At 41.7% G+C, this 12935-nt stretch overlaps 1 pseudogene; it reads right to left on the reverse strand.

Moving 5' to 3' along the window:
- Positions 1–29: 29 nt before the first annotated feature.
- LOC139383103 (protein FAM118B-like) lies at positions 30–12614 on the reverse strand (annotated as a pseudogene).
- Positions 12615–12935: the final 321 nt, after the last annotated feature.

Below are 12935 nucleotides of genomic sequence, written 5' to 3' on the forward strand. Positions count from 1 at the left end.
TCACAATGGAAAAGGAAGAGTTGGGTGTATGATACCAAAGTGTTTATTTTTATTTTTTAAATAGCACTTAAATACCTGCAGTATTAACAATACAAAAGGCATAAAAAGAAGCTGGGTGGAGTGAACCCTGAATGCTGATTGACATATCAGACTGTCTAATTATGTTGGTAAGTAGCTTCTAACAGCAATAAGGCACCTCAGGGGTTTGTGGTATATGGCCAATATACCACGGCAAAAGGCTGCATCGGAACAGCCCTTACGCCATATATTGGATGCCTGCTTCTCTTCAGAAACTCACATCTAGGTCCACTGGACTGACTCCAGCCATCCATTCAGGACAGGATTCATTTCCAAATGATGATATGCGAGAAACCAGATCAGGGACCTGACATTATGTCATCCCTGCTTCACACATCTATATCCATTAGGCCTACATTTACATTGGGTGGACAGCTGCTTTCCTGCTGGATCTTTCCCTTTCATGACAACCGGTACAGAAAAAAATAAAAACAATCAGCGGGTGACTACAGAGCAGTAACATGTTCTCTTCTGGCCCATATTTGCCTGGAGGAGTTGTAGTAGATCCAATGAAACCAGACCTGAGTAGTAGACTGAACTCTATGAAGGAACGGTGAATGAAAAGGACTGATACTCCCACCAGTTTTGTGCCTGTCAAGAAGAATAGTCTGGGCAGAAAGAGAAGATGAACAGGTAAAAGACCAGGAGAACCAACAGCTGTATATTACCATGGACTGCCATGCATTACAGGTAAGCCTGTACACAATCCTAACCTTGAAGGAGGCACTTCTGTGAATGAAAGCCATTCTGGGTTTCCTGTTCTTCTTGAGAGGGAGATCCTATGAAAATCACAAATAGTGAGGGCAAACAAAGGAGCTATTCATGTTTAAACACAGAAAAATGTGAAACTTGGCTCACTAAAATATAATTCCTCAGTAGCATCACCATAAGAGGAGATCCAAGCACTAAATAAATAATTGTTTTATGATTTACACTTACATATCACCAAATAAGTGATCTATTGTAGGAAGTAGATACTGTATGATTACTAAACATGCAGTGAGAGAGTTTGAGTAATTTCACTGAAACTGGTAAGTTATGTGAAAAGGCTCTTCCCTTCCTTTAAATTGTACCAGAGGGGCTTCCTTACCCCAGCCGTTAATGACGGCGTCGCGGTTGCAGATCTCATTGGCCAGCCGCTCAAAGTACTCGGGCAGGTCAGAATACTCATTGCCGTAGGAGATGACCTTGATGCCCTTGTCCAGCATGTTGTCCCGCAGCTTCTTGAACTCTCCAACGTCCTCGCGCCGCACCAGCATGAAGTGCTCCAGGTCCGACTTGTGTTTGACCGCCTCCAGGAACAGAGCCTGGAAGGTGGTATCGTCCACCGTGCGCCCGCAGCCCAGGAACACAAACGACTTGGTCTCATACAGTTTCTGGATCTCTCTCTGTTGAACCAAGATAATTCCGTTTTCATTAAGACACTGACAGAATTTACTTAAATAAAAAAATAAAAAAGTTTTACATCACCCTGGAAATGTTTTAGCAGTTGCTATCATTTAAAGGCTGCCTGCCTCAATGCTCACCATGACTTCAGTGTTCCTCAGTACATTCTGGTAGCCAGCAGGGTGCAGTACAATGCCACTGGGATTCGTGTAAACACCGTGAATGTGCAAAACGCTCAGACTTCTCTTCCCCTGAGCCCACTCCAGGACCTGCACATACACACATTTCACAGTCCATAGCACCAATACCTGTTCTCACTGGGTATAGAGTAACACAACTAATGTGAGACAGTGCATAAATACCACACCTGAAGGGCATTATCACAGGCTTCTGATAAATACATAGACTCATGTCAATTATTTTAATGCTTCTACATAAATAACAATCCATGTTGGGTCCCTGCTAAGGTGAGAGTAGGAATAGTGTTTAAGTTCTGCTTAAAGGATAAATATATTTGTCAGGTTAGTTCCCATTTCTGACATATTGATTAATCCATAAATGTTGACAATGGTTGGAAGATGTTTGAACATTTGACCTCAATATATACTAACTACATCCTACTTCTGTCAGAGACAAAATACTGTACTTTCACAGGTCAATACGTTGATCATTTTCTCTGGTGTAAGGACACCATATTAGAAGGGCAACAATATTAGAAGACATATGTTGGGCTTTGAATTAAATACCTTCCCTTGAATATGCCTTTAATACACATTAAAAACATGTTTTATGTGTAAGAGCATTCCCTGTGTTGTAAGCATAAACAACGTAGTATAGTTAAACTGTCATGACCTCAATGTTTCATAGACAACTTCCCCGAACAGGGGTCCCTAATCATTTGAGTCAATCTACCTGCACACTCCTCTAATGCACATCTGTCACTCCAGTGTTTAATTGCTATATTGCCACTATGGCCTATTTATTGCCTTACCTCATTTGCATACACTGTATATAGACTTTTTATATTGTATTATTGACTATGTTTGTTTATTCCATGTGTAACTGTGTTGTTGTTTGTGTCGCACCGCTTTATCTTGGCCAGGTCGCAGTTGTAAATGAGAACTTGTTCTCAACTAGCCTAACTGGTAAATAAAGGTGACCCCCCCCCAGCTCTGATGCCGTCTTAAAACCTATGTTCCAGTGTCCACACCACATGCCCAAATCTATAGATATGACAAATGTAAAACATTTAAACGTTATGAAAAAAAACCCATTAAATTAGGTGATGTTGAAGTCGGACGTTTACATACACTTAGGTTGGAGTCATTAAAACTCATTTTTCAACCCCTTCACATTTCTTGTTAACAAACTATAGTTTTGGCAAGTCGGTTAGGACATCTACCTTGTGCATGACACAAGTCATTTTCCCAACAATTGTTTACAGACAGATTAATTCACAATTCCAGTGGGTCAGAAGTTTACACACTAAGTTGACTGTGCCTTGAAAAAGAATGGAAAATTCCAGAAAATGTCATGGCTTTAGAAGCTTCTGATAGGCTACTTAACATAATTTGAACCGATTGGAGGTGTACCTGTGGATGTATTTCAAGGCCTACCTTCAAACTCAGTGCCTCTTTGCTTAACATCATAAGAAAAATCAAAATAAATCAGCCAAGACCTCAGATAAAAAAAAAACTGTAGACCTCCACAAGTTTGGTTCATCCTTGGGAGCAATTTCCAAACGCCTGAAGGTACCACGTTCATCTGTACAAACACCATGGGACCACGCAGCCGTCATACCGCTCAGGAAAGAGACGCTTTCTGTCTCCTAGAGATGAACGTACTTAGGTGCGAAAAGTGAAAATCAATCCCAGAACAGCAGCAAAAGACCTTGTGAAGATGCTGGAGGAAACCGGAACAAAAGTATTTATATCCACAGTAAAACGAGTCCTATATCGACATAACCTGAAAGGCCGCTCAGCAAGGAAGAAGCCACTGCTCCAAAACCGCCATAAAATAGCCAGACTACGCTTTGCAACTGCACATGGGGACAAAGATCGTACTGTTTGGAGAAATGTCCTCTGGTCTGATGAAACAAAATTAGAACTGTTTGGCCATAATGACCATCGTTATATTTGGAGGAAAAAGGGGGAGGCTTGCAAGCCAAAGAACACAATCCCAACCGTGAAGCACGGGGTGGCAGCATCATGTTGTGGAGGGGCTTTGCTGCAGGAGGGACTGGTGCACAAAATAGATGGCATCATGAGGATTGAAAATTATGTGGATATATTGAAACAACATCTCAAGACATCAGTCAGGAAGTTAAAGCTTGGTCGCAATGGGTCTTCCAAATGGACAATAACCCCAAGCATACTTTCAAAGTTGTGGCAAAATCGCTTAAGGACAACAAAGTCAAGGTATTGGAGTGGCCATCACAAAGCTCTGACCTCAATCCTATAGAACAGAACTTGAAAAAGTGTGCGTGTGGATGGAGGCCTATAAACCTGACTCAGTTACACCAGCTCTGTCAGGAGGAATGGGCCAAAATTCACCCAACTTATTGTGGGAAGCTTGAGGAAGGCTACCAAAAACATTTGACCCAAGTTAAACAATTTAAAGGCAATGCTACCAAATACTAATTGAGTGCATGTAAACTTCTGACCCACTGGGAATGTGATGAAAGAAATAAAAGCTGAAATAACTCATTCTATCTACTATTATTCTGACATTTCACATTCTTAAAATAAAGTGGTGATCCTAACTGACCTAAAGCAGGGATTTTTTACGCAGATTAAATGTCAGGAATTGTGAAGAACTGGGTTTAAATGTATTTGGCTAAGGTGTATGTAAACTTCCGACTTCAGCTGTATGTTTGAGCGTATGATCGCTAGGGGACAATGCAGTTCCATTGGCTACTGGACGGGGCTTACCTTACTGCTGTCCCCAACCCACTCAGCAACAATGGTAGTTAATAACGTTTTTCGGTTCTCTGCTGTGTGCTTCACCTCCATGTTCTCAGTAGTCAGTACATGGGACTTCATGTCCCACTTCTCATCAATGTGATGGCTCGTCGCAGTGATGCATGACAGCATGTTCATCCAACAATCTGTTGTTAATGCCACTTATGGGGTGTTTGAGAGCTCACGCTTTGTACTTGCAGAGCAATCATTGTTCAATTTCTCCATCCAGGCCAGCAACAGTTAGTGTCTCACGGTGCGTCCCTTTCAGATGGTTAAGCATTGCACCTGTACTGCCACTGTAGCTCAATTCCAACACGCAAAGTTTGCATTTCACCACATTCTTATTTAACTTGTCAAAGTATTGCAATACAGGACTTCACTGCTGTCGCTTCCCTGTCTCACTCTCTGCCATTTTTCCAACTGTTAATGACGATGATGTGCGGAGCGCTTTATATCTGTGGCAAATAATTTGAAAGATGTATCTCTTACTAACGTTACAGCAATGTTGTGTTAGATATATGTTAAATGTTAAAAATGTTCCCCTTATGATGAGGATCGGCACCTGTTAGCTCTACTGTGATTTTAATTTTGTCCAAAAATTAAACTTATTCAGTAAGGGATTTTCTCTAAATGATAACAACCCCAATTGCATCATAGCGAAGTGGTGTGCTAGTGTAGCTTTAGAAACAGACAAGATCTGCACACATGACATACTGGAACAAAAATGTTCACGCAAATTCCCAATTGGCATCAATCCATGATGTGTTATTTCAATGAAAGTCAGTTATGCACACAATTTATAATTTGGTCCTAAAGAGCACACAAGGCCATGACTACAGAGATCTTTCCAAAGGGGAAAAGGATCGGTTGTTACCTTCTTCTCATCTGTGAGGTCCAGAGACTCCAGCTTCGATCCCTGGTGGGCTGCATAAATTTCCAGCAGGTTGTCAAAGTTGGTGGTGAGGACCAGCGCTCCACTCTCCATCAGCTGCAGTACGGAGCGGAGAAGGTGCTTCCCCGCATTCTCCATCTTACACTCCAGATCGTCAAACACCTCGTACAGGCAGTCCTTGAAGAAGGTGGACCGCACGTTGCCTGTTCTCTGCAATGATAGGGCAGGAACACAATGACTAGGGGTTAGTGGGTGTGTATTGCATTTCTGGGACCAGATTATACTGCTGGTACTTAACTACAAGTAGGGAGACGTTTTTTAAAAGGTATAATAAAGCATTTATGACTGGTTGTGGTAGTCATGTAAATGAAAGGTGAAAATGTTTTTCCATCATTAGATGTGGCATGTAAACAGTTGCTATACACGTTAAACATGGCTATGGAGCAAAGAGTTGGTGGGCAGGATGTTTGAGTAGCCATGAGATTATGGCTGTCTGTAATGGATAAATCTCATTACCGAGAGCTACGCAAAACGCTCACACTACCTGGCAATGGCTGTAGGAAAACATAGGAGAAGTGCTGGCCCGCTATGAATAGCACTGTCGAGGTGAGCTTAGCACAGCCAGCTGCCTGGCCGACTGCTGGACTGTCTAGAGATTAGAGATCTAGTGGGCTAATTAACTAACAACAGGATCCCTTTCCACAGGAAGGAAGTCATCATCACCAAGGGCAAGCATCTAGCTATCCACCCACCCTGCTGTTGACTTCTGCACTGAACGTATTCTCCTTTTGTTTCAGGATTTATGTAACAACCAAATAAGGTAAAGTAGTACCATGGTCCAATCCTGATTTTGAGATTGATATAGCCTAGGATTCGACCCTAAAGTTAAGTTGTTTTCAACCAATCTAGTCCTAAACAGGGAAAATTGTAATATAATTTCCTAGAGTATTTTGCCTAGGTCATTCAACGACAGCATGAAAGGATTTAGGTCACAAACATTCTGAGTCTAACCTTCAGATTAGGCTCATTAACCGACATTATGTGCCAAAACACAGTCCTAATCCAGTTATTTACATTGTTTGGATTGCCCTCATTGCCGCACCAATACCATTAGGTTAAACTGCTGTGACCCACTCTGTATTTGATCACTTCTTGAGACGCGGGACACTCCTCCTTGCAGAAGCCTTGTTTCTCTTCAGTGGTTCTGTGAACAAGCACCCACTGGTTGAATCGATGTTGTTTCAATTAAATTATGTTGAACCAATGTGGAATAGACTTTGAATTGACGTCTGTGCCCGTTGGCCAACAATGTGACCAAAGACTAAAAAAGGTGAAGCAATGACAAATCTCTCCTTCTACACTCTACAAGAGTCCTCAAGCTAAGAGAGTCCTATTTTCAAAGTGTTTTCTTTAAATTCAGCATGTTAAATTCTACAAAATGTGAGACTCAGGCTACTTTATATAGCAAGCGCTATAGATCTACAGTTGAAGTCAGAAGTTTACATACACCTTAGCAAACTACATTTAAATTCAGTTTCACAATTCCTGACATTTAATCAGAGTAAAAATTCCTTGTTTTAGGTCAGTTAGGATTAGAGGTCGACCAATTAATCGGAATGGCCGATTAATTAGGGTCGATTTCAAGTTTTAATAACAATCAGAAATCGGTATTTTTGGAAGCCGATTTGCAGATAAAAATAAATAAAATGTAATACCTTTATTTAACTAGGAAAGTGAGTTAAGAACACATTCTTATTTTCAATGACGGCCTAGGAACGGTGGGTTAACTGCCTCGTTCAGGGGCAGAACGACAGATTTTCACCTTGTCAGCTTGTCACCTTGTCAATCTTGCAACCTTACAGTTAACTAGTCCAACAATAACCAGCAATAACGACCTGCCTCTCTCTCGTTGTGGAGACTGCCTGTTTCACGAATGCAGTAAGCCATGGTAAGTTGCTAACTAGCATTAAACTTATCTTATAAAAAACAATCAATCATAATCACTAGTTAACTACACATGGTTGATGATATTACTAGATATTATCTAGCGTGTCCTACGTTGCATATAATCTGACTAAGCATACAAGTATCTAAGTATCTGACTGAGCGTTGATAGACAGAAGCAGGCGCGTAAACATTCATTCAAACAGCACTTTCGTGCATTTTGCCAGCAGCTCTTCGTTGTGCGTCAAGCATTGCGCTGTTTATGACTTCAGGCCTATCAACTCCCGAGATGAGGCTGGTGTAACCGAAGTGATATGGCTAGCTAGTTAGCACACGCTAATAGCATTTCAAACGTCACTCGCTCTGAGCCTTGGGGTGGTTGTTTCCCTTGCTCTGCATGGGTAACGCTGCTTCAATGGTGGCTGTTGTCGTTGTGTTGCTGGTTCGAGCCCAGGGAGGAGCGAGGAGAGGGACGGAAGCTATACTGTTACACCGGCAATACTAAAGTGCCTATAAGAACATCTAATAGTCAAAGGTTAATGAAATACAAATGGTATAGAGGGAAATAGTCCTATAATAACTACAACCTAAAACTTCTTACCTGCGAATATTGAACTCATGTTAAAAAGGAACCACCAGCTTTCATATGTTCTCATGTTCTGAGCAAGGAACTGAAACGCTAACATTCTTATATAGCACATATTGCACTTTTACTTTCTTCTCCAACACTTTGTTTTTGCATTATTTAAACCAAATTTCCTTTAGGCTAAATTGATTTTATTTATGTATTATATTAAGTTAAAATAAGTGTTCATTCAGTATTGTTGTAATTGTCATTATTACAAATAAATAACTGGCCGATTAATCGGTATCGGTGTTGAAAAATCATATTCGGTCGACCTCTAGTTAGGATCACCACTTTATTTTAAGAATGTGAAATGTCAGAATAATAGGTAGATAATGATTTATTTCAGCTTTTATTTATTTCATCACATTCCCAGAGGGTCAGAAATGTACATACTAATTGAGTGTATTTGGTAGCATTGCCTTTAAATTGTTTAACTTGGGTCAAACGTTTTGGGTAGCCTTCCTCAAGCTTGCCACAATAAGTTGGATTAATTTTGGCCCATTCCTCCTAACAGAGCTGGTGTAACTGAGTCAGGTTTCTAGGCCTCCTTGCTCGCACACACCTTTTCAGTTCTGCCCACAAATTTTCTATAGGATTGAGGTCAGGGCCACAACTTTGGAAGTATGCTTGGGGTCATTGTCAATTTGGAAGACCCATTTGCGACCAAGCTTTAACTTCCTGACTGATGTCTTGAGATTTTGCTTCAATATATCCACATAATTTTTTCCATCCATTTTGTGAAGTGCACCAGTCCCTCCTGCAGCAAAGCCCCTCCACAACATGATGCTGCCACCCCCGTGCGTCACGGTTGGGATTGTGTTCTTTGGCTTGCAAGCCTCCCCCTTTTTCCTCCAAACATAACGATGGTCATTATGGCCAAACAGTTCTAATTTTGTTTAATCAGACCAGAGGACATATCTCCAAACAGTACGAGTCCCCATGTGCAGTTGCGTAGTCTGGCTATTTAATGGCGGTTTTGGAGCAGTGGCTTCTTCCTTGCTGAGCGGCCTTTCAGGTTATGTCGATAAAGGACTCGTTTTACTGTGGATATAGATACTTTTGTACCTGTTTCCTCCAGCATCTTCACAAGGTCCTTTGCTGCTGTTCTGGGATTGATTTTCACTTTTCGCACCAAAGTACATTCATTTCTAGGAGACAGAACATGTCTCCTTCCTGAGCGGTATGATGGCTGAGTGGTCCCATGGTGTTATAGTTGCGTACGATTGTTTGTACAGATGAACATGGTACCTTCAGGCATTTGGAAATTGCTCCCAAGGATGAACCAGACTTGTGGAGTTCTACAATTTTTTTTCTGAGGTCTTGGCTGATTTCTTTTGATTTTCCCATGATGTCAAGCAAAAAGGCACTGAGTTTGAAGATAGGCCTTGAAATACATCCACAGGTACACCTCCAATTGACTCAAATGATGTCAATTAGCCTATCAGAAGCTTCTAAAGCCATGAAATAATTTTCCACTTTTTAAAGGCACAGTCAACTTAGTGTATATAAACTTCTGACCCACTGGAATTGTGATACAGTGAATTATGTTCAGCTAAAGTTGCTTACCCCATACTGATAAGATGCTGAACATGTACAGACAGGCCTGTGGAGAACCACTGCTTGCTAAGTAAGAACAGACAAATATTTGCCACAGGGTCCATGGCTGTGTAATCACCTGATAATCATGTCTCCTCTTGTGAGCTATTTAGTCTGGTGGGGCGCTCTTGTTATTCTGAGGCTGAATGGAAACCTTGGCAGGGGCTGGTGTTCCCGGATTCACATTACTCCATGATTACAAAACATATTTTTTTACTAGGCAGCAGCACTCCCATTAAAATGTTAAAGCCCCCAAATCCATAGCCAACAGCAATGGGCCTGCATGATTGTGAACCGGAATAAAAACTATGGATAAACCCACAATGGGCTGTTTGTTCCCTTTGTGGAAACAGGCAGGCTGCTGAAACAAAGCATGTTTAAGCAATGTGAAAGGTGCGATGAGACATGACTAACACTGAAGGCAGATGGTATTAAGACCTCATCAATCCGTTATGGTTTGAGCCAACCTGGTATGACGGGGATATGGGCTGGTACGGAAATCCCTAAATGTTTTCCCCTTGAATTTCTCCATCATTTAGTCGCGGTCCACTGGTTCGTTGACTTATTGAGAAATCAATGAGACGTTATTCACTGGGGAGGATTTCTTCATCTAGCGAATCAAATAACAGGCCTTAAAAGTGTCAGAACTGGTTGAGCCAACTTGTCAGTGGCTTTGAAAACAACGCAATGAACGATGAAGTGTTGTTGTTGTCATCTATCAGTGCTGTACTTTCATTAGGGCAAGGGCATCACCTTTTACAAAGAACACAGGTTGAAAAACCTGAATCAAATGATTTTGAATTTAGATATAATTATGCTGACTCCTTGCCACTGTCATTCCCAATCCCAATCCCAATACAGGAAGGTTTACAATGAACGACACTGGTGTCTCAACCAGCTGGAGACAGTGTATTGGCAGTGTCCTGTCCACGTCTGGCTGTCTGTATGTGCAAAGGAGTGGGGGAAGTGAAGCCTTACCGGAGAGAGCTTCTGGATGAGGTCATGAGCCACGTGGACTAGGTTCTTGTCGTCCTTCAGGCTCTTCTGAAAACGCCGACTCTCCTCTTCCTCTAGGAGGTCAAAGTCGTTGGCCGCGTCCAACAAGGCCTGGATCAAACCCTTCCAGGAGCGCAATGCAGGGACCTGAGGGGCCACAGCTGAACTCACCCCTGTACCAATAACTAGGACCAGCTCGGAGGCTCGCTTGGTCTTCAGGCTGGGCAGCAGTTTCCTTTGGGGCAGGCAGAGATTGAGTGATGGTTCCATTGATGGTGCCCAAATCCTTAGACAACATGAAGGTTAAACAAATCATGGCAAGTTTACTTGGCTGCTGTTTGAACTCAAACCTAGGCTGAAAGATAAAGAATGGGTTTAGGAACAGGAACTAAGAGAAAAAGCTCCTGACCAGTGACATACCAATAATGCTTTGGCACATAAACAGGAACTGAGTACTAAATGTAGGCTACTCATTTCAATTTTTGTTACCTGGGTTTTTTGGTGTTGGAGTCAACATCCTGAGGGTCAGCAGGAGCAGGCCGCTTCTCGGTTTTCACAGTCACAACAGAGGCCACAACAGAGGCCATTCGGCTCCTGTAAGACAACCATGAGAATGAATATACATACAATACCATCAAAGCAATAACTTAAGTGAAATGCAATCTGGAGTAACCACAGAGTCATGATCTCAGTTTATTGTATCATACATAGAACAGCACCTTTACAGGGCAGTGTGCCACTGTCCCCATTACTACCAAAGGCAGGGCATCAGATTCACCTTACACTAACTAGCTTTACATAGTGGAACATCCATGGGGCTAACCTTACACACAAAGTACTGAGATGCCGAACTAAGGGCAATTCCACGGTAACAGAATTAGATTTCACACTTTAAAATGTATGCCAAACAAAAACTATTGATTTCAAAGTTTAACAAACCATACAACTCTATTAACAATGACTACTTTGAACAATTTACACAGTTTAAAAAAAAACACTTACTGGAAAAACATTGCAGATGCTAAATTTGGTAACAAAGCGGTAAAATCTCCCTCTGTTAAATTTTGTTACCAGACTTTGTATCTGCACAGTTCTTCCTGTAAATGTGTATTTGTAAAAAGTGTTAAAAGTAGTCCTCAAGTTGTGCAGAGTTCTATGGTTTGTTAAACTTTGAAATCTGTTTTTTGTTTGGTGTGGCTGCATTTTGGGCTAAGGAGTGGCACAGCGGTCTAAGGCACTGACTGCATCTCAGTGCTAGAGAAGTCACTACAGACCCTGGTTCGATTCCAGGCTGTATCACAACTGGCCGTGATTGGGAGTCCCATAGAGCGGCGACCCAGTGTCACCCGAGTGAGGCCGTCGTTGTAAATAATAATAAAAAATAGAATTTGAAAGTGAAAAATCTCGGCGTAATCTATTAGCTAAATTATCTTCATATTGTATTACTTCTAAAATCTGACTTGAGGCCAATTTATTGTATCTTTATTGCAATAATCGTAGTCTTGGGGCTCAATAAGAACGATACTTTCCTCCTGGAGACATAAAAATGTCACTCCAAGAAAAAACATTGTTTGGTGACGTGTTCATACAGTACACTGTATACTTTGGCTATAACGTTACTGGCTAGCTGACTTTAGCTAGTTAAATTGGCTAGCTACTTACTAAGGACAGGAAGAACGCAGTCAGGAAGAATTGGCTGACGTTAGCTAACCAGTTGGCAAAAGCTCAATGTACTGTACAGACTAGATAGAATGACGTTAAAGTTGGACTAAAACGGCGAAATATGACACATTGGCTAGTTAAATTCACACAAGTATTTACACTTACCCGGATAACTCCAAGTTGCTTTTTTGGTCAGTGGAAATATTCAACTTGCTAGCAGACGACCCGTTTAACGTCAGCTGACTTGCAACTGCGAGTTAAAAATCCAGTACAGTCTACTACGGACATATCCTGCTTTAAAAGCCGGTATTTGAGATTGTTGTACTTGACATGGCGAAGTCTGCGTGCCTTTGTCTACTAGATGTTATTCTTAGCAAATCTATTTAGCTATCAAATTTTCTCAGTCGACTTCCTCTGTGTACACAACCTGTCGACTCATATGCAGCTGGAGGTCTGACTGTGTGTGTTGTGACGGAGTTGGACAAGGCAATTGGGATGAACTCAGCGCGCTACTGTAAATCCCACTGTCTCTCTACATTCTGGAAAGGGGTAAACAATGTTTTGCCCCCACCTCCCCACTTACGATCAGCCCATGTGATATTAGCTAGATCAGGGATGGGCAATTTTGATGAGGGTGGGGGTCACACAAAAGCTGAACTCATCAAGAGCGGCCGCAGTGGCTCGCCGGTTTGTACCCACACATTCAGGAGCCGGCTCTAGCCTTTTGGGGGACATAAGTAAAATGTTTTATAGTTAATTTCCTGAAATTCTACTCATTTCGCCACCGGGTGTG

The sequence above is a fragment of the Oncorhynchus clarkii genome, chromosome 24 (assembly GCF_045791955.1).
Source record: "Oncorhynchus clarkii lewisi isolate Uvic-CL-2024 chromosome 24, UVic_Ocla_1.0, whole genome shotgun sequence".
Classification (NCBI taxonomy): domain Eukaryota; kingdom Metazoa; phylum Chordata; class Actinopteri; order Salmoniformes; family Salmonidae; genus Oncorhynchus; species Oncorhynchus clarkii.